The sequence below is a fragment of the Coturnix japonica genome, chromosome 1 (genome assembly GCF_001577835.2).
Source record: "Coturnix japonica isolate 7356 chromosome 1, Coturnix japonica 2.1, whole genome shotgun sequence".
NCBI classification, from domain to species: domain Eukaryota; kingdom Metazoa; phylum Chordata; class Aves; order Galliformes; family Phasianidae; genus Coturnix; species Coturnix japonica.
In genome coordinates, this window is record NC_029516.1 from 50,422,674 (window position 1) to 50,444,612 (window position 21,939).

A 21,939-nucleotide genomic window follows, 5' to 3' on the forward strand; every position below is an offset into this window, starting at 1 on the left:
TGTGGTCTCCTGCTGCACTTGGAATTTATTCCATTACTGTATGGCTTGCAGTGGTCCCAAAATACCGCTAACTATATAAAAAGATGGGAAAAGTTTGTTTGGAGTAGGTATGGTTCTTCATTCAAAAGCAGGGACAGCCTGAGGTGATGATCTGAATGTATGATTCTGTTTGTACCATCATTATCCAGGTGTGCCTCCTTACAACCCAAACCCTGCCCTATTACCCGTGTGTTACAGTTGGGAAAAGCAGGGCACTCTCAGGCTAAGGACAAAGCCAACATGAACCTCCAGCAGGATTGCAGAGAAGATCCAGTTTCTCTGCAGACCCCGCAAGGCCTCAGTGCTGTGAATAAATCTGTAGTAAAACCCTGTGAATTCTCAGAACTGCGGCCTTCCACATATCATTTTTCCTTCAGATGTTTGAATGCTTATTTGAACTTTGTTGGAACGATCTGAACTTCGTGACCTAGCAGTATTCATGGGAAGAATGATTCTACAATAAACTGTGGTATTAGACCTGCCCTAGTATAATCTGCACAGTATAAGTTACGTAATATTTCAGCTAAAAACACCCTCCATAAGAGCATTTCAGAGAAAACCTTCAAAAGGTCAGAGTTGTATCTGTTTACTATGGGCACTACAAAATTATTGGGACTACTGGCAGCTGAAAGGAGAGCACTGGCTTTTGAAGAAGTGCCTGGAAAATACTTTTCATTAAATTGTAATTAAGGAGAAAAAAAAAAATAATAATAACCACCACACATCCACAAGTACTTCAGAATTTCTACTCCTAGGTATTGAAATGAGTTCAGTCCTGTAAACTTGCTACTGAACTAGAAAACAAAAGGCCTTAAAACCGAGTACAGGCACACAGCCAGAGAATGAGATGGTCAGGTTTGGAGTCCAAACATCTCCCCCTCCACAACTGAGGAGCTTCTGACTTCTGCTCAAACCCTGCTGGTCCCACAGGGCGAGCAGTCCCCTCAACACCCAGCAATGATCCTAGCCTATATACCGACTTCAGAATTTGGCTCAGACAGTTTGATTTACTGAAAGTGTTTCAGAGGTCAGAAATATTCCTTGCCCCCTTCTTTGGGGGCAACTTAATTCTAAATTGTATAAAATGTAAAAACTGTATTTTGTATGTATTCTTTGTTCCTAATGCCCAGTATCCTTAAGGGGACTCCCTTGCTTGGCTAGCAGTCGGGATTCATTAGACCTTTCATAATGATTCTTTCTGGTGTGCAGAGATATGATGAATCTCAGATGTTTAAATAGCATATAACAGTGCTCCATTGACCTTGCTGAATACAGTTGGAGGGAAAGAAAGGTAATTTTCCTCATAGAAATGTTAAAAATGTGTCTCCACTACAGCACAGATGCGGAGGATAAAGAAACTCCAGAGGGATTAAAATATTTTAGATTAATTTGGAAGAAGGCCACATTGTGTAAAGCCTGGTTAGTTTGGGCCTTTCCAATTCCACGCCACATAAACAAACCCATTTAAACTGCATTTGTTAGAAGGAATGTTTAAAAAAAAATCCCCCAAAGTAGCTGTAACTCAAATGACCTCAAAAACCTCAAAAACCTCCAGTTTTCTTCTCTTCATTCTCTTCTCACTGCATAAAGAACAAGCATATGAACAATATATCCTAACCAGAGCTTGTGCAGTTGCTCTATGATTCATATTGCTTGAAAATGAAGTCACTGAATAGATGCTGGCTTCCTCAAGCAAGGTATTAAAGCAGAAACAAGGTTAGATATGGTTAGATATGGTAGGTTCTGGAGCCTGCTTCCATACTCTGTCCAAGATCATTGGTTTTAAGCACAGTTTCTTCCACCAATGTGAGCTGTGTTTGAGTAGGGAGTCCAAATGTTATTCTTCCTTATTTTTTTGTGGAGGGAGTTTCAGGTTTTTTCTCAGTTTGATTGGTTGGGGGATTTTTTTAGGGTTGTTTTCTTTTTTAATATAATTTTGTTTTTGAATTAGAAGGATAGGAAGATTTTGTTTTGGTTTTGGTGGAAGAAGGAAAGTGAAAGGAAAAGAGGTGGAAAAAAAGGACATGTATTATGATCTTGGCCACATAAGGATTAATCTAGTGTTTAAAGCACCAGTACGTGTGGAAGAATCAAATCCTTAGCATTTATTCATTTTCAAGGATCAAATTTACCTTTTCAGGGATTAAATTTACCCTTTTTTGCTTGCAGAGGCTTCCAAAGAGACAAATCACAGAGTGAAGTACTGAACAACCATGAAAAATAAAGAGTTTCTGACCCATCTGAGTTAATTTAGGTAAGATACAAATGAGGGTAGCAGTGAGCTACCCAAAGGAATGGGTATCATTTTCTACAAGTCTTATCACTTGGAAGAAACTTGTAGTTAAGAGGCAGCTGAAAGAAAACCAGAGCAAAAACAGGCATGGAACACATTGTGAGTCATTTTGCATGATTAGCTTCTGCAAAACAGTGGGCATATAGTGGAACCTTCCTTACCATGAACTGTGCATGAAGAATACTCTTATATCTGCCATTTGAATCAAAAGTGGACTCTTGTAGGCCAAGTCATCCTTGAGTGACATCATTCACTACAGAATGTGACCACCTTGCAGTGAAATATGGCAGCTTTGTTGAAGTTCAAAACAATAAAACTCAACAGCTCAGAGTATAAAATGAGGCTAAAATTCTAGTTTATTATAAATAATTTATTTACAGAGTAAAATGCTATTTTAAATCCTGGGAGCTGAAGGTTAGCATCTTATTGCAGCTAGTATTAGATGGTCTGAATATGACATTGTAAAAGGTGCCATGATGGTTCTGACATCATAAGTATAAAACTCAACAGCAATGAAGGCTTCTGCAGCTATCAGACATTAGCACATCATTTGCTTGCTACAATGCCACTGGTTTAAAGTTTCACACAGTACTTTTTCCTACGAATTGTCCCAGCACATGACTGACAAACGAGTTCTTCAGCATCTCCTGCCCATTTTTATTTTGACTGTTTCCATAACCAACACTGTGCTCCCAGTGCTGTACTCAGCTCATAAAAAATCAATTCAGGATGTAGAACTTCTCGTGGATGGGTTTTGTTATTTGAATGTCATGGATGGACCTTTGTTAACCAACCATTCTACACATTCATGAAAATAAGATGTTCTCTGGTAGCGTAGACTATCTCGGTAAAGCAGATTTTAAATAAATACTTTATATAATTTCAGAAACATATGCTTTATAGTAAAAGTACACGCTTGCAACAGAAATGGCTAAGACCTCTTTACTAGCACTTGGAATTTTCAATTTTCTGCTTCAATTTATCACCAGTGATGCATGAATAATACAACAGCCATTACATCCTAAGCTTTCCTTTTGAAATGTATTCCAGTTTATTCCAATAGGTTTATTGGTAAAACTATTTTGCAACACCTTTAATTCTACCTTTTCATTCACGTCTGCTATGATTCTATGTCCACAGATCATCTTTTCACTGCTAATTTGGTAGCATTTGCATTTGTCCTCTGTTCTATCTCATGTAGGAGTTATGCAAAGGCTTCTCTGCTCGTACAGAACTTGTGTGATAATTTCTGCCACAGACAAAATACCATCAAATCATTCTAACATGCACCTGAAATTATTCTCTATATTCTCCATTTTCCCCTCAGCAGCAGCATCTTTTATTTAAGGAGAACCACTCAAAATTTGGAATGAGCAATTTCCTTCATGTTGCTGGTAGGCCTAAAGTTACAATGTAACACCAGCATTAGTAACCATCAGTCCAAGAATGTCCATAAGATATTCTGACAAATTTTGCTTCTCCTAGTAATTCTAGTCTAACTGTTTTCCTTCTTAATACTCCTAATTAGACACCAGTATACTGATATCCTACCTCCCTTCTTGATATTCATTCATATTCATTCAAATGGAGCATGTCTGCTATCTGTAATACTACATTTTGAACTCTTACCAATGATTTACTGGCTCTTAGTCAAGTGGCAGAAGTGAGATTAATTCAGACGCTTCATAAATCACAGAATTTCAGTTTAGTTACTGCACTACAGCCAATTTTATGTTGCCTGAAGTATTCAGAGGATATGTAAAGGTCATACAGAGATACACAGCAGGGACACAGATGTACGGTGATGTGAAATCACACAAGCGCTTTTGCTCAGAGCTGTTTTGGTTTATGAATGGGCTTTATGAGTGCTGGTAACAAGGGAAACCCCAGGCTGCTTCCACACGGAGCCCCTCAGCTCTGCATTCCCATCCTCTAGGCTCCCCAGCACCCAGCCTACTTGGACTCTGGACATGCAAGGAAGGCTACATGCAGCCACTAAGCACCAGAAATAATTTAAGACCCAAGATGTGTCTGTGCAGAGCTGGCTCTGGTGCCCTTGCTATCAAATAACCAGCTGTTGGTTGTTAGCTTGTTAAAGAATTCTGTATGTAGGCTTAGTTTATAATGAAACAACAAATCCTGAAAATTCTGGTAAGTTAAAAATTACTGGTGGGAAATGAAGAATAGAAAGTAATTAATGAAACTCAATATGACTTTAAGATTTGTGATTTTTTTTTTTTTTTTTTTTTCAGACTTTTCTTGGTTTTTCCCGTTCAATGTTTTCTTTGTGCTTGGAAAGAAAACAGCACTTAGATTATCTCGCTTTTTAACACAAGGAAAAAACTGGACAGAGATTTGTCTCTCGGTGATAAAGCTAGCAAAAATAGAACGCTTATGATAACCCTGCCTTTGAAAAACATCAGCAAAGAGCCCCCCGAGCTCCACGAACATGTTGCAGGCTGCACATGTCACATAACTAAGGACTACAATGTTTAGCCTGAGGCTCCCACGTTTAACAAAGGGAAACACTGCTTTCAACAAAAGATGCTGTTCTAGTTATGTGCCCTTTTACCCTGACAGAGAAACAGCTGGTATCATAAAGTCACAGCTAATTTGTATCATGTCTGTGCTAACAGTCAGATTCAGTTTGTATCAAACTTTCAAAGTTAAGACTTAATACCAGTTGATGGATGACAGCTTTTCTCGCCTTCCCCTTTCTTAAAACATATTTAAACACCACCCCTCGTAAAACCCCCCAATTCTCAAAATACAAATGGAAATCTTTTACATTACACATAATGAAAAAAAAAAAAAGAAAAAAAAGAAAAAAAAAAGTTTAAGTCAAAATTCCTGAAGAGTGTGAAGATTACAACAACAGTGGTTCTGCAGGTCTGTGACATATAAATAGAGCCTAAGACAGTCACGTGGGTACCAAGCGGAGTGGAAAAAAGTGGGGAAAAACATCTCTTTAAGAAAATAAATACCTTGCCTCAGGTAATCTTTTGTGTTTGGGGCATCTGTTGTCCTAAAAATCTTTCAGTCTGCCTGCAGAGACTTTTCAAGGTCAGCACTCAACAATTCAGGAAAGGCCAATTTTCTTTTTCTTTCTTTTTCTTTTTCTTTTTCTTTTTCTTTTCTTTTCTTTTCTTTTTTTCTTTTTCTTTTTCTTTTTCTTTCTTTTTTTTTTTTTCTTTCTCTTTCTCTTTTCCTTGTTTTTTTTTTGTTTTGTTTCTTTTAAAGGGACCTGTTTCTCATTTGAGCTTTTAAATGTCACCTACTCTCATTTTAAGATCGCCAAAGCAGAATGCCTGAGCTGTATAAAGGGACTCATGTGAAAGGGAGATTCAGGCTCTTCACAGCTACGAGTCTGCAGTGCTCGTGTAAGAAAGAGCTGCAAAGATCAGACTCTTCTTGGAAAACAGACATAGAGGAGCTTCCAGACACAAGGAGTTCAAGCTCAGTTCAGATAAACATCTAACAACACTGGGGCACTCCTGAGGCTACCCTCCTCAGCACCTGAGACTACAACATTTTCTTTAGACAGGATACTCTCCTGAAGCTTCAGATACTTCCTACTTCCCAGTGACCTAGAATAACTGGACCAAACCTCTTTCCTCCCATGATGGAAAAACGCCATCAAAATGTATACAAGAAAAATCTCACAGCATCCTTAGCACATTAATCTTGTGGCCTTCTATGATGGAGTGACGGCGTTGGTGGACGAAAGGGAAGGCACCGATGTTATTTACCTGGACCTGAGCAAGGCCTTTGACATGGTCCCCATCACATCCTCATCTCCAAATTGGAGGGAAGTGGATTTGATGGGTGGACAACTAGATGGATAAGGGATTGGTTGAAGGCCACAGACAGAGGGTGGTGATTAATGGTTCGATGTCCAGGTGAAGGCTGATAACAAGTGGTGTCCCTCAAGGGTCTGTCTTGGGACCGGTGCTCTTTAACATCTTTATTAATGACATCGATGAGGGAACTGAGTGCCACCCTCAGCAAGTTTGCTGAGACACAAGCTGAGTGGTGCGGTCGATACGGTGGAGGGAACGGATGCCATTCAGAGGAACCTCGACAGGCTGGAAAGCTGGGCTCAGTGAACCTAATGAGGTTCAACGTGGCAAAGTGCAGGTTTTGCACTTGGGCCGGAAAACCCCCAGGCACCTGTACTGGCTGGGAGAGTTGTCCTTGAGAGCAGCTCGGCAGAGAAAGGACCTGGGGTCCTGATGGACGAAAGACTCAACATGAGCCAGCAGTGCGCTCTGGCAGCCCGGAAAGCAAATGGGATCCTGGACTCCATCAGGAGAGGTGTGGTCAGCAGGGATAGGGAGGTGATTGTCCCTCTCTACTCGTGCTCTTGTGAGCCCCATCTGGAGTACTGCGTCCAGGTGTGGAGCCTTCAGTACAAAAAAGACATGGAGATTTTGGAAAGGCTCCAGAGGAGGGCCACGAAGATGATCAGGGGGCTGGAGCACCTCCCCTATGAGGACAGGCTGAGGGAGTTGGGTTTGTTTCAGCCTAGAGAAAGAGAAGGTTGCGGGGTGACCTCATTGCAGCCTTTCAGTACCTGAAGGGAACTTACTCCCAGGAGGGAGTAAACTCTTCAAAGGGCTGACAACAGCAGGACACGGGGAAATGGTTTTTAAGTTAAAAGAGGGAAGATTTAGGTTGGATGTTAGGGGGAAGTTCTTCACATAGGAGAGTGGTTAGGCCCTGGAACAGGCTGCCCAGGGAGGTTGTGGATGCCCCGTCCTTGGAGGTGTTCAAGACCAAGTTGGACGGGGCCCTGGCAACTTGATCTAGTAAAGGTGTATGTTTGGTGGCCCTGCTAGGCAGGGGGATGGAACTACCATGATCCTTGAGGTCCCTTCCAACCCGGGTCATTCTGTGCTTCTGTGATTCTGTGATTCATCCTTGGAAGAGAGAAATACTGTTTTGGAAGTTTTCTTTCCTAATGCTGATCAGTAGTACCAGTATCTGGGTTCCAAACAATTGGCTCCTGGTATCTGAGATAAAGTTTATGTAGAGGACCCATCTAAGTACTTGTAGCAAACAACATCCCTGGGAATTTCATAGCAGCAGCACCTGTAATGCAGTTTAAAATTGGCAGGAGATCTTACTGTGACTGAACTGAGAAAGGGTAGTTGTTGAAGAGTGAGGAATCCCAGCTCCCAGCCTAGCTTTCCCTCAGTGCATGCATTTCCTGCCTTAGAAGGTTAATATTGCACAGAAGACAGTAAGATACAGCTTCTGCTGCGCCTAAGCTGTGCTTGGCACAGGTTTCTGATGGACTCCTTGCCAGCTAACAGAGCCAAAGCACAGCATGCTCTTGCCACATCCTCTCCAGCGAGCTATATCTGCTCCCTACCTACTGGGAAGATGCAGATAATCAACTCCACTCCCTTCACTTCAAGCGCAGCAGTGAATCTGCCCCTACATACAGTCCTTGAGCTTGTTCAGTTTGTTTCTTTCTTCTGTTCTTAAACCTCTGTCTGGCAAGTTTATTAGAAGCAGATTTCTCTTCTGCTACTCAGTGTGTCAGTTTTACAATTCTTAGGTGGTGTAATTCCCGGAGAATAAAAAATGTTCTTTCTTGGATAAGTCGCAGCAGGTTTACTTGTTTTGATTCAATCTGAAATGCAGCGTGACTTTTTAACATCAAAATGATGCTCTGGTTTTCTTTCAGCTGCCTCTTAACTACAAGTTTCTTCCAAGTGATAAGACTTGTAGAAAATGATACCCACAAATTTAACTCAGCAGCCACTGAAGGGCAGCCAGCAGATTTTCATGGGTCTGTGAACTGCATCAGGAAGAAAAGGACACTATTACTCCCCAGACTTGATTGCCTGGTATTAAAACAAGTAAAACTCCAAACCATTGGCATTATTGTTTTCTCAAAAATGCAGTGCTGCACAAAAACATTTCCAGATTGAGATAATACTTGTTTTTGCTTTTCCTAATTATTGTAATGGTCTACACCATCTTCATCAATGATTTTTCTAAAGGCAACTACTGGTATTTTTGTGGTATTTTCCATGTCTCCTGGAGATTATCCTTCCATTTGGCCAGATTTGCAATTTGGAAAAGAAGGTAAAGGGTGGAAGTTTCTATCAGGTTTGGCTTATTATTCTTGACAGAATTCTTCAAACACTTTAACAAGTTCAGTGAAAATGCTGTGGGATTTTGGCATCAACAGATCAGGCTCCTCTTGTGTCCTCCACTTGGACCAGATTAATCGATCACTGAAGCACAGTATATTTTCAGATGCAACTTAAGCATCAAAATAAGACACCTGGTCAGAAATATACTGAAGAGCAAGCCTCAGTTTTGAACAACTGAAGTGCTTGTTTCAGCACCACAGTCTTCATGCTCAGGTGTCTACAAACACAACTCCAGCTGCTGAGCTGGAAGAAAAACTCTGGAGGGTGGAAACTATGGCTTCTATGTCCTTGGATCAAATTTTTAAGCAATTTAGATAACTTATGAATGCACCACCCAAGAAAGCACATAGAATAGAATCATAGAATCATAAAATCCTTAGAGTTGGAAGAGACCTTTAAAGGTCATCTAGTCCAAATCCCCTGCAATGAACAGGGACATGCACCACAAAATCATGTTGTTCAGGGCATGATTTAGCCTCACCTTGAAAATCTCCAGGGACAGGGCATCCACCACATCACTACACAACCTATTCCAGTGCCTCACTGCCCTCACCGTAAAAGACTTTTCCCCTTATGTCCAACCTAAATCTACCCTCTTTAAGCTTGAAGCCATTTCCCCTTGTTCTATCATCACAGACCCTGCTAAAGAGTCTCTGTCTCTTGGGACATGTGAATGTAAGTTCAGTGATCTCACTGGATGAAATGTTTCCTGAGAAATTTTAGAACATTTATGCCAGTCTTGAATTAGAGTTTCTCAACCTGTAATATCAAAACTTTTGACAAACTGTTAAGCCCAATTTATGTCTGACTTCAGCCTTAAATACCTTCACAAGCCTCAAAACCAAAACAGAATCAGAGCAGAGCAACAATTCAGCACTTGCACAAACTTTCTCTGAAGCATATGCAAACTTAAATTTGCTTCCCCAAGTAGAACAAAACAACTATCTTAAGGCCCAGTATTCCTGATCAAGGGAGGCTAATGGAGATTAAAGGAAACACAACAAGTCCTCAGTCTTCAGCCATGCTTCTCTCCTACTTTTCACTACCCTTACCAAAAAAAAAGGAGGAACAGAGCAGAGGTAGAGTGGAACTGGCAAATGGAGAGCATGGGCACCCAGCAGAGAGAATTATATGTTTGCTGTACCCTGAATTAACAAAGATGGTGTACCTAAGGGAGTTGCCTTGCCCTGGTGCACTATCATCTGTGACCCCACCAGGTTGCTGTCACAGGTACGACTTAGACCTGGAGCCAATTGTCTGTATGTCTTCAGTCTAAAATTTCCATATATTCAAGGGGATGAAGTTTATGTACATCATAAACACATAAAGAAGAAAAAGAAATAGAGCTCAGATACACATATTGGGAATAGTCAGAAAACATGGTTTCCTGGAATCTCAGGACCCCTCAAAGCTTGCTCCAAAAAGACAAGTAAGTTTGATTTGAATACAATGTAAGACTCTCACAGCAAGCAGAAAACCTTCTGAAATCCAACAAAGAAATAAAAATAGCTACTAGAAGAACAGCCAAATGCCTACAAAGTGATTATTATAAAATTCAAAGATTCGGATTTGAAGACAAAATTCAAAATAAAATCCTGTAGCATCTACTCTGAAAATAGATTGTGGCGACAGTGGCCCCAAACGAATAAATATTCAAGACCTGCCTACTGGCTTTGGATTAGCCCCTGAAAAAGCAGATAAGCACACAAGGGGAAAAAAATAGAGAAAAGTTTTAAAATAGTATAAAAAAGAAGTGCTGAAATACTATTGAATTTCCTCTGCTAAGGAAGTCTGAGGTAAGTAGTTTAATCATACTCACAGGAAAGCAATCAGGAAATATTCTGAACCTTTCAGTAAAGAACCAGATGCTGACGAAATCAAAACGCCGACTCGAGAAACTGGGGGTGATCACTGTAGAGAAATGAAAGCAAAGAGTGTCATTGAGCATATTGCAGATATGAAAAAAATATATATCTCTCTTGTAAAGTCTTCCTCAGTAAAACCCTAAAAAATGTTTTTTTCTTTTTTCTTTTTTTTTAAATATATGTAGAATAAAATAAAAATAGGAGAAAATAGAAGAAAATGGAAAAAATTCTGCAAAATACATGAAATGCAGTATCAACAGATCTATATGCTACAAATTGACAAATCAGACTGATTTCCCAAAAGCACTCAATGTCACTAAAACCTCTTGAAGAAGTGAAGCTGATATAGGCTAAGCAGAACAATCTTTTGTGATAAATAAGAGACAAAGCAAAGCACCACACTAGTGGTGAGATGCCACAACAGAGAAAGGTTTCCAGTGGACTACCCTAGGCATTGGAACAGCTGCCCAGAGAAGTGGTGGAGTTAGGAGGTGCCAATTTAAGGTCACAGTGTGGGACCATATTAATTTCTGGTTAATTACGGGAAACACAGACTTTGTGGGACTCTTGATGTAAATAGCTATTCAGTAATTTAAAAAAAAAAATGGTTTTACATAAGCTTTATAGGCACATGTCTGTGATATATATTACTGATATTACTGAAAATGTTGAGGTTGATCAAAAGCAAGATTTTGATTCATTTCATTTAAAATTTCCATCTTAGAATCAAAAAGACCACAATCCCCTTGTGATGCTTACTGTTATAATACATGTATCTCACAGCAGAACACAGCATGATAAGAGCACATGTCTAGACCTCAAGACCTGAGAAGAGCTCCAAGAGCTCCAAATCACCACCATCTCACTGGTTAATCCTGCTTGTAAGCAGGAGAATGCATGAGTTATATCAGCTTACGGGGTTCTAATAGGGTTATGTATAGCATAAAACCCTTCCAAGTCACTGAATTCACTTGCACTTTTTTCACCAACTAGCAAAATTGACTCTTGCCCATTTCTGTTTTTTTAGTATGCATCACCTCATGCATTGCAAGATATCAGATGTGGTCTGAATGTTGTGAAGGTATACATTACATGTGCTCCTGGTTATAACAGGCATTTCGGCTACAGACTGTTTGCTTTCTTCTAAACATTTCAAGATTAAAAATAAACAAAATAAAAATAATATGGAGACAGCTTATGTACAATTTTTCTTACAGTCATCAAGACTTCTTCTGTTATTTTTTTTTAACTTGTTCTGTCCTAAAGCATCATTTTTCTGAATTAAGCTCAGCAGAATTCAAGACATTTCCATAGATTTTAAGCATGAAGGAAATTCAGGTTGAGGTAAAAAACCAGACTTCATTAATCTAAGCCCTCCAATCCAAGAGATATCACTAGGATTTGGACATGCTTGGGACTGTAATTTTCTGTGGTAAAAATGGCATATTTTTGTTCTTTATAGCAATTTTTTTTCAGTCCTCCAAATTCCTCCCATAATAAATACTGTGCTATACCTTTGTGTTCATTCCTCCCTATTCTACTGATGAAAATCAGTTCCTTTTTACCAGGAATCTTTGAATAGAAATGAAGGTACAGAGCTCAGTTACCAAAAATACATTCTTCAGGTGCTCCACTTTCTCCAAAGGCTCAATGGTTAGAGCTACAGAAGGGTTTGAACCAAATCTCTTGCAGGATGGATTTTAGCCTAGATCTTCCTAAAGAACACTTTAGCACTTGGATGTACAGCCCAGTCCTTTCCTGTCAACACAAGTGTTAAGAGTACAAGAGAAGCTGTAACACAGTAAAGGTCAAATCAGCTCAGTATCCTGTCTCTGATAGTGGCCCATAGCAAATCTTTAGGGTATAGCATAAGAACGGGGAAAACATAGAATAATGATTCCCACAAATATTCCTCCAGCTTTCAACTGGCAACTTACAAAGTGTTTGAGTCAAAGGTGGAATTTGTGTATTTAGTGATCTCCATGGCAGCTTTTTTCCATTATTATTTCCAGTAGCTGCAAACATTCAGCAAAATCCCATTGCAGAGTGTCCCACAACATAATTATGTGCTATGTGAAGATATAGTTCACTTTGGACATGTAATTAAACCTCCAGAGTGACTCTTAGGCTCAGCTGAAGGTTCACTCACCTAATGCACAGCTAGGTGTGGTATGCAAATAGGAAGCATTCCTCATTGTACCACATATAATGGAGCAATCCTAAATTACCCAATAGCAACATAGTTAAGAAGCTGTTATGGAAATAACACATCTGGGTTTCAGTCCCAATCACATATTTAATCATTTAGTAAAGTGAAATAATATCAGTTGGAGGGAGTTGAAGAACCTTAAAAATAACTATTCAGTGTTGTTAGAGTGGGCTCCAAAATTTCTTTGAACAAAGGAAGTAACCCATTCTAATGGGCTATGCATTAGCAATCAATTAGATAAGATCCTTTGGTCTTTAAAAATAGTATTTCATCAGTCCAGGTTGCAAGGCACCTCTGGAGATCACTTTGTCCAACTCCTTGTTCTGAGTAGCTTGCCTGGATTCATGTCCAGTTGGGTTTTGAATATCTCCAAGGACAGAGACTCCACAGCCTCTATGGGCAAATTCTTCCAGTTTTTATCATTTGAAGTTATATATATGTATTAAGTTTAAATGTTACCTTCTGCTTTTTAATTTGCATCCCATTCACTACAGTCTGTCACCACGCATCACTGAGAATAATCTAGTTTCATCATTTTTGCCATCCCTTCTCATCCCCTCGAAAAGGCAGAAAGCAGCTGTTAAATGTGAATTTCATTGCAGTTACAGCAGTAATCTTCATCCACAGACTACAGCATTGGCTCTTGCGCAAACCATGTTTAAATAAATGGTATAGATGAGGTATTTCTTTGCTTATCCATTCCTTCCAGATCTCCTTTTCCCCTTTTAGTTTTTATTTCAGGATTGACAGATAGTTTATTTTCTTATGAAGACATCACAGAGGGAATTATGTGCGAGTGCAAAAAGGTGGAATTTCATTAGAGTTTTTGCCAAATAAGTATTGTCAACAGAAGAGGGGCAAAAGAAATCTCATACACATCCATTACTATGCAAATAGGCACCCCAGGAATTTGTTTTCCAGGAAGAGATAAAATGAGATGCATTGTCTCCTGTGAACAGCTCACCTAACCACTTCTGAGCAACTTATCAGTACGTGACATCAGCAAAGTAAAGAAAATCACCTAGCAAGTCTCATGCAGCAAGACACTTAAGTGAGAGTTTAAAGTCATGCTCAAGGCTGATTGTCTTCAGGCAAAGTACACACTTAGATGTTCTGAATGCAGGCATTTTTCTGTATCTGATCTCCACTTCCCAGAAAGCAGCAGAAACCCTCAAGTTATCAGTTTCCCTGTCAGTCAAAGGACCGTAACTGCAATAGTATTGCCAAGCCCCAACTTTCTGGGTACTATACAGACAACAGGTAAAAAGGTACTTCTTACTTTCAAAGGGTTTATAATCCAAGTACAGGTGAGACAAAACTACACATTATAAGTTTGTGATCCAATAGTTTTCTTGGAGAACTTAATATAACACTATTTTATTAGTATATTATTAAAGAAGTTTAGAGTTCAAGTGCAATCATAACCTCTGGAGGTCAGAGAAGAGGAAAATCAGAGCAGTGCCTCTTTCAGTCTAACTGGAGAATATATCAGATATCTGAATAGCAGGGAGGAAAGAATTCCATGTCCAACATTCACTTGCTCTTTGCAGTTCAACTTCTTGAACACTTTACAATCCACTCCAGACATAACAGGCATAGCAGCACACACAATTGTTTGCCAGAAGAGGGCTCTGGGAGAACCTGAGCACATTGCATCCCACTGGGAAAGCTGCACAATGAATGTTCTCAATTACAGTTTGAATCAGAGCTTATAATCATGATTGTTTTTTTAAAACAATGCCAGACAGACACATACATTAGGTGAGAAAGTCTGTGAAGGAGAAAGATTAATCTTTTCCCTTCAGCCAAGCTGCTAACATCCTTTCAACAGCAACTCATCTGACATACATGGCTTCAGGAAATACCATATTTCTTGTCTACCATCTTAAATTCTAGTTTTCCTTACACTGATCACAGCAGTAGAACATCCTAAGAGTCTGGTGAACAATCACAGTACCACACACAATACTACTTTCTCAGTGTAAGCAAGCAACTTTTAGATAAAATGATATATATGGATATTTAGACTTTTGTTCTACATAGCCTGGCATGAGACTGGAAAGACAAGTACTGAGGTTAAACGTGACCAAAAGGCAGGACTAGATATAGCTCATAACTTGTGTAAGTAAACTTCAAGTTCTTTGCATAGTTATTCCTGAAAGTAGAAACTAACAAATAAGCAAAGTATGTATACATCTGAGCAAATGTAGGCTGGAACATCATACTCTGCCACACATATATAGCACCTGCTTCCTTCTTTGGCTATGTGCATGCTAATCAAATGCAGTGGCGTCCACGTGAGCAGAAAACCAGAATCCTCGTCTCATTCTACTTTGTTCAGCACTTTCTGTGCACAGGAATAAATAGAGGGTTATGCTCTTTACTTGTTTAACACAGGGACCACTGTCACACAGACATCAATGGCAGCAGGAATAGATCAAATCTGTTCCAGAACATTTGTTCTCACATAAGCCTGTCCCACCAACAAGCAGCAACATGTGCAGANTGTCACACAGACATCAATGGCAGCAGGAATAGATCAAATCTGTTCCAGAACATTTGTTCTCACATAAGCCTGTCCCACCAACAAGCAGCAACATGAGCTGATTCAGGGAAGGTTTTTCTCTTTCAGTTTGATCTGGAAGGACGAGCATTTTTAAATTTAAAAATCAAAGCCTGCCATGTTCCTTTCTGATCATCTGGAGATTGAACATGAGCTCCCCTGTATCACTGGCAGTTCACACAGGCGTGTCTGCTACATAACATGCTGTCAAAGGAAAACATTTCCTGATAATAAGAAATCTCAGATTCCCTACAAATCTACATCTCCTGAGATATACACTCAGCTGGCTGCTGCAAAGCTTTTGAAGTGTCTGCTATCAGCTCTCATAAGAACTGCAAGAAGAGTGGGATTCATTGTCCCAGTTAGAAAAGGTTTGCAGCAAGCCTAGATCTCGGATCCAAATATTAATAATTCATAAAAATCACCGCACAATAATTCAGAATATAATACTGCAACAGGCAGCAAATGGAAACTGACTGATTTAAAGCATATTTTGACAGCTGCTAGCATCATTCAACATGAAAAATGAAGGAATTTGCTAAAAAAAAAAAAACAAAAAAAAAACAACTGCAGAACTACAGCTAAAAAATATCTGTAAAAACAAAAAGGCTGTCTCTTGCAAAAGCTCCAATTTTCTTCACTTTTATGTCTTTTTAATTTATCAAAAATGAACATACTGCTGGGATGGGCGTCAGGAGAGAGGGAGTCACAGGGATCATTCCTCAAGTTGTGAACTTTTCAGAGAATTCTAATTAATGGCATTTCTGAGAAGAATCCTGATTGACAGGATTAGTGCCAGCACTAAAAGTTACTATTTGGGGATCCTGGAGCTCATAGCTCCCATAAAAATAAAGCAGTTTAGAAAAGAGCTTTGTGCAAATGAAGGCATTCCCTCAGCAGGGAAAGTTCATGTGAACCTCTTTCTGTGGCTTCCCTTCACATGGGTTTTTCACTGGAGATGGGATAACAGAGTCCCTGGAGGATGGTCCCCCTGGAGTGCAGAAGAATTGATTCAAGTTTTCTAGGTTAGTCCTTGGGGAACACTTCTATAATGAGCCAAAATGAAACTCAAAGAATGAATGTTCCCAAACTTTGTGGAGGGGAACATATGGTTCTACTTTCCGTGCTTCAGGAAAGTCTTGGGTTTGTGTTGGATACCTTTTACTTTCGTTTTTCCAGTTCCAGTTCCACCTTTGTCCTAAGATAATTTTCTAGTATTCGAGTAGGAGTCAGCCCAAAACATGTGATTTCACTACTACTCTGATCCATGATAAAGAACTTGGGACAAATCATTCATCTGACCACAACCTGGCATTTTATTTGATTACTATGAGATCTTTAAATGCTAACCCAAAGTAAACCATCTTTTAGAGGGGCAAATGCATTACATGCCAAAACAATAAACTGGAAATTAGCAAATGCTGCCTTTTCCAGAAATCTCCCATCTCGCTTCTCTTGGGACCTTCAAAATGTGTGGGTAGCAGTATTTCTTCAGGTTAGGATTATTCACATTCATCCTTGCCTTTCTGGATTCTAACTATGGCAAGATGAGCAGAGCTCACAGAAAAATAAAGTACATCAGAATCCTGCCACTTACTCTAGAACAACCAGTGCAAATAACTTTTTCTTTTAAATGGCTATATTATATATGGAAAGGATGCAAATTATGCATTGTAAACACAGTTCTGACAGAAAACACTGTTGGCAATCAATACATGTAGTTATGTCTTCTTCCATGATTTGGTTTCAGTGACCCAACAAGCTTTTTTTCCAGCAGCCAGATTTCTGTTTGGGAATAACTGTAGCTTTGATGCTGTCAGCTCCCTTTGCTGCTGGCACTCCAGTGTGAACCTTTAATGCTACAGCATTACCATCTCAGCTTTAATTGTCTGAACTCAAAGAAAAAAACAGATACTCCTAAATACTCAGATACCTCTAAATGTTCACAGAAACCTTAGATTTTAATTCACTCAAGAAAATTGGAATGATCTTTACAGAGAGACAGCACTTTCACTATACAAGCCATCAGCTCTGTTGTTACATGCTGAGAAATGGATTGTCATCCCGACTTCTTCCTGTTCTGCCTGACATGAGGAAGAGATTAAGTTTTTGGATGAGGCCTGGTAAGTATGCCTATTTTCTACCTTTCCAACTAATGCTTAAACACAAAAACTGGCTGTTTGCAATCACTCACCTAAACAAAAGCCACCAAGGCTGCTCGTCAGTCTTCAAACACTACCTGTGTGCTCAGTGATACCTGAAATTTTCCAAACCCAAGTCATTTACTTTAATGAACTACAACTCATAAATTCAATATGCAGTTTAAATCTTTCCTCACTTGGCAGCCATATAAAACAGCATGGAATGTGTGCATTAAAAAAGGGGGAAAAAAAAGAAAAAAAAGTTGTTATCCTGGTCACACCTGTTACTTTTCCAAAAGGAAGGGCATGCTCAGGTACTGCAGATGAGAATCAAGATAACTGAGCTCCAGCTACTTGTTTAGACTGCTAGCTTTATTTTCAATGGTAGGAAATATTACGTAAAGTCCATGTAACACATACAAGCTAAGTGCAAATGATGAAAGAAATCAGCAAGGGAAAACAGGCCAGAGAGCTGTTGTGATGGAAGAATAGCAGCTGGGAAAACTGAAGTTAACCCAGCTATGTTATTTTTTAATTAAAAATAAACATGGGTTTTGTTGCCAAGGGATTGGTTAGCATTCCATTTAAAAAAGAAGAAGGGGAAAAACAGGAATGTTATTTTATTTCATTCTCATTCCCATCCTTCCCTCCCTCCCTCTCCTGCCCCTCCTACTTCCCTCCCAAAGTATTTATAGATTCTGCAGGAAAAAAAAATGTTGTGAAATTTAGGTCAGTATGCAGCACCACACAGCGCTATCTAATTTTAAGGCATTCTCATTCTCTCATATTATTGCTTTCTTGATCATCAGAGAATATCATTTTTAACCAGCACTGACACTGCCAGCGATACAAGCATTCATGACTGCTCTAAGACTACACGTGTGTAACTGATAAAGGCTGTCTTTGGGCAGCACTTTTAATGAAGGTTTCAGCAGACCCTTCCAAGTCCAGTTTGATCAAATAATAACACATAATTTATTCAGGCCTGATCTGGAGTTTGTCCCATTTTTATGCAATTTGCTCATGTCTGAAGCACTGGCACAGATTGCCCAGAAAGGCTGTGGACTCTCCTTGGAAACTTTGTGCTCTGGGTGTCCCTGCTTGAGCAGGAGTCAGACCAGACAGATCAATGGTCCCTTCCACCCTCAGTCATTCTGTGATTCAGTTGAACCAAGGTACTTGTTGAATCAAAGAAGCACCATTATAATGGATAGAAAAATGCATAGCAAATCACCAGACTAGTTGTTGTTCTGGAGTAGGACTTGCTTGCATCTAGCTGGAATCACTCATTCACATTTTTAAACACTCAATTGACAAAGGAAATATAATACTTTATTTTTTTATTCAGTTCTGAGAGGTTCTCAGAAGAGATCTGGATGAAAACAACTTCAATCTCCAAAGAAGAAAAATGATGAGGCTCTGAAAGAGACTCTGCTTTTGTACCCAATGAAGTCTTTATGCATTCCATTGCACCTCTGGAAAGATTCTGAATTGGCAAAAACTAAGATGATAGAAATAATTTTTTTATGAAGCTATGGTCATTATCTGCCAACTCACAACCAGATTCCAATAACTCCAGACAAAATCTGGGGTTCATCACAAAATGTGAGGTTTTTCTAACCAAGTGGCATAATGCGCATTATTTGCAATGTAACAGTAGGCACAGGAGAGAGATGATACTGGGTTGCAAAAGAGTTTCCTTTATGATTTGGATTCTTTTTTGGAAGCAGAAAGAAAACCATATTAGGATGAGCAATATATTTGTCTTGTCTCAAGGACACTGACTCACAAAGAAATGTTGCTGCAACTAGTGAGAGTTCAAGTTGCCGTTACACAAACCATATAGCTATATTTATATGGCCTTGGAACTCAAATGTTATTCCATGTTACAAGCACATGAAAATAATTTAACAGTTTAGTGACCAGCATTATTCAAAAGAAAATGATATATATATATATTTTCTGTGTAATTAAACACTGAAGTAGAGATGAGACTAATTCTGCAAAAATTAGTTATCTTTTGCAGTAACACAACATTGGATTCAGCAACGAAACATAAGAGAAAGGTGTCAGAACCTAAACACAGTGTGTTTCAGGCTCCTTGAGTTTTACACCAGTTTCCATGTAAGAGTAGAATTTAGCTGAATTAAACATGATTTTAAGGAGAGTTTTGTCTTTCAGAGGGTCACTTGCAGCTCTGCATGAAAGCAGAGATGTGAGAGAAGAGCTTCTCAGTTAAACTCTTCCCAATAGGGTGATTATTTGACTACCAAAATAGCAACATCTTTATTCTGACTACCGAAGAGGATTCCACTATCCTTCCTACTGTATTTTTACTTTTCTTTATGATCTGTGACATCTCAAAAACCAAAAGCTTTGAAAGATTATTTTATTGTCTATATAATGGCACATGATACAAACACACAAATACTGAAGACAACAGGGGACAGAGAAACTCAAAAATATGAATGAAAGATAAGAGATCTGTCCAGGAGGAAAGATTTGTAATAAAGTTACTTAGAAATGCTGTTGGCCTTTTTAAGAAGAGTGGTTATATCACTGATACAACAGATATATCAGACAATGATTCTGCTGAGTTTTAAATGAGTGGGAGGCTCTTATTGTAATTGCTATTTCTTTTAAGTCTCAGGCCAAGAAGTTAGGCCATTGAAAATGCAAGCATGTGCCAAAATGGATAAAACATTTAAAACCATCCACATGTCCCATCTTCATCTGGCAAACAGAAAATTGAATGCTATTTACAGCCCTTTGATATTTCTTTTTTTCTCATGGGAAACCAGTTGATGTTTTCTATTGTCAGCTCTCATTGTTAACAACACTCAGAGAGAGTTTATTAATCTTATTTCTTGATGCCATTTGTGCAAAGAAAGCTTTCTATAAGGGTTGCATTAGACCAATAAACAGTCAAGTATTTGACATCATGGTTCATTCACTAAGTGAAATTCAAGAAAACCAATGCTTAAATTTTATGTATTTCTTACTTTAAAACAGAACCCTCCTGTCAGCCTCAGGATTTCCTTGATCTTTAAGTTGTAGAAATATATCAAATCAAACAATACCCTCCCACTCCACTCACTTCTCCTACCACATAATATAACAAAACCACATTTCAAAGAATATTATTCCCATTTGAATATGTTCCATCTTCACATTGCAGTCCAAATGGAAATATGGAACTGAAGTATTTCACATACAAAGCAATGCCTCGCTTCACATGTTCAGAGAATGCCAAGTTACGATTTCTCAGAGGAGAACAGCAGAGACCTACACTGCCAGAATGTCACATGGTGACACTGACATTAAGTTGTCACCAGTAGAGCTTCATCTGTTTTGATACAACACAATTTGTAGAAAGGAAACTTCTCTGTCATCCCAGTGGTTTACCTAGATGACCAACCCACCTATCACAAATTGCATCTACTTTATGCAGACTAGCAATAATTTTCTCAGTCATAGATGAGTAAAAAAGCGAACAGGAGGTAAAGTTACAGAGAGAAGTCTGCCCAATGCTTGGAAAACAATGCACTCAAAACACACAATGTAGTGTAAGTGGAAAACTAAGGTATTGGGAAACAGAATGTGAAGAAAGTAGAGGAAGAGTGGCAGGGATACAGAAGCATCAAAGATGAAAATAGTGGGAAGAACAGTTGGCACAGAGAGAATGAGACCAATGTGAGAACAAGCTAGCAGGTAGGAGCTTAACAATAAACTAGAGCTGAGCCATCATACTAGAGACTCAAAACAGATCTTACAGACTAAGGCTGGCTGAACTGCATGGAGTTACACTGATGATATTACTACATTATTCTTATGTTTTTTGTATCCTCAGTGTTGCTTGTCTCCTCTACAAACAACAAGGTCAGATTATCTCTATAGTTTGATTTTGCATCTAGAAAAGAGGCCCACATGCTAACAGGGAAGGAATTCAAGCAGATTTACTGTCAGATATACTGCCGGTGTTGTAGCTCTGAGCATAATCGACAAAACAGCTTTCATCAAAACAATTAGATTGTTCTCCTCCAAGCCATTCATCATCTCAAATATTTTTCTTATTTTGACTTTTACCCACTAGAGAGCAGAAACTTTCTGAATAATTATTATCTAGGGATACCTTAGCTGGAATTTGGAATGGCCAACATAATTCCTCCAGACAGTGCTTCTCAGCTTTTTCCCATAGACTTTGATATTGCAGTGAAATGCCTAGCATGCCGACTCTGTGCTGCAGAAATTACCCTACTATGTGACATATCAAATTCAGTCATTTGGCAGCAAGACTAAAAGCTAATAACATGCTCCCATCTGAGTGATTATCTATTTCTAGAACGCATTTGTGGAGGAAGGGGTGAGGGGCAACTGAACGAGTAACTATGAGTTTTCCCAAGTGAATTTAATGTTGAGATTGGGTTATTAGACTCATAGAACAAAATCTTCCACTGGTCTACAAAGCTGATCTAGTAGTGGTAATGGCAATGGCAGCTATGCCAGCCCCATTAGAAACAGACTGAACTGATCTTAACTCCCTGCATTTTCCATCCAGAGTGCCAGAGCAGGGTGGTAGATGTAGACTGTAGCAAACCACTTCTTCCATACCTAGCATTGCTCTCTGCATCCCGGCTTGAATGGAAGATAATTGAAATTCCA

The 21,939-nt window shown here is 39.1% G+C and overlaps 1 protein-coding gene across 7 annotated transcripts in view; it reads right to left on the reverse strand.

Moving 5' to 3' along the window:
* CALD1 (caldesmon 1) overlaps nt 1-21,939 on the reverse strand; it is a 175,423-nt gene that overhangs the window by 98,301 nt on the left and 55,183 nt on the right. For 6 of the 7 annotated variants that reach the window (XM_015864704.2, XM_032443815.1, XM_015864733.2 and 3 more), the window contains exon 2: nt 10,319-10,410. The exons of the other annotated variant lie outside the window; for it this stretch is intronic. The gene's annotated coding sequence lies outside the window, so the exon portion shown is untranslated. The remainder of the gene's footprint in view (nt 1-10,318; nt 10,411-21,939) is intronic. 7 annotated transcript variants of the gene reach the window in all.